This window comes from Pongo pygmaeus, chromosome 1, assembly GCF_028885625.2.
Source record: "Pongo pygmaeus isolate AG05252 chromosome 1, NHGRI_mPonPyg2-v2.0_pri, whole genome shotgun sequence".
Classification (NCBI taxonomy): Eukaryota; Metazoa; Chordata; class Mammalia; order Primates; family Hominidae; genus Pongo; species Pongo pygmaeus.
Window position 1 is genome coordinate 119452217 of NC_072373.2, and position 986 is coordinate 119453202.

General features: G+C 41.5%; 1 non-coding gene across 1 annotated transcript; it reads right to left on the reverse strand.

Moving 5' to 3' along the window:
* Window positions 1-471: 471 nt before the first annotated feature.
* LOC129023827 (small nucleolar RNA SNORA25) lies at window positions 472-595 on the reverse strand. Its single transcript, XR_008496940.1, has one exon. It is a non-coding gene; the product is annotated as a small nucleolar RNA SNORA25 (small nucleolar RNA).
* Between the last annotated feature and the right edge of the window lie 391 nt (window positions 596-986).

Consider the following 986-nt stretch of genomic DNA (forward strand, 5'->3'; position numbering starts at 1 on the left):
AGCTTCTTAATGGTCTTTCATTCTGCCAAGGCCAATTGTCAGGGGAACTGTGGAGATTTAGATAGACACCACAACCAACTCCAGGACTATCCCTTGGAGACTTGGGAGTGAGCATTTTTATAATACAAGGAAATCAGATTACATGAAGATAAATGAATTTTAGGATGAATTTACTGCATGCAAAGGACAGAAAAGCAAACCAAAATGAATGATGTAGTCATTGTAAGGTTCTAAGACAGCTCATGGAAATAAAGTGCAGCCAGTCTCCTTTTGAAAATTGAATCTGGGAAATCTGAACTGTTAGGGCTCAAGGTATCCTCTCTCTCTCTCTCTCTTTCTCTCCCTCTCCCCACCCCCTCTTTTCCTCTTTTCTTCTCTCTCCCTTTTTAAACCGTGAGATACCTATTCACTTTCCCACATCTCAAATCATGGATTATTATGAATGAAATGTCATGATTATGAGTGGCTAAGTCTTCTGTCTCCTCAAGAAAACAGCACTATTGTGTGACTACAGCATCCTTTGGAAAATTTCAATCTTATTATAACCTTAAGAGCTCTGGTTTCACAGCCATCCAAGCCCTCTTTGAAATGACTTATAGTCCCTCTCTTTGATTCTCTTTCTCTGGGGCCTCTATGGTGTCTCTATGGTCTCATCTGTTTATACATTTGGGCCATTTTTCTCTCTGCAGCTTGTTCAAGAAGTATCTCTGCCTCTTAATAACTTCAGCCTGTTTACAGCATTGATTGTAGGTAAAGTTCCCAACTCTCAGTAACCTTTGAGCTCTGATTGCATTCTGGCTGTGCAGCACATACTTGAAATTCTCAAGAGGGTGAATCTGATTGGCTGCTGACCAGCCAATAGATTGTTCGACATTGAGACAGGATCTGATTCTGGTCCAACCAGCTGTAGCTGGATGGTCACATAGAACACATAAGGCAGTCCAGCTGGTCCCTTCAGTAGGGCTTACAATCCAAGACAGATCACA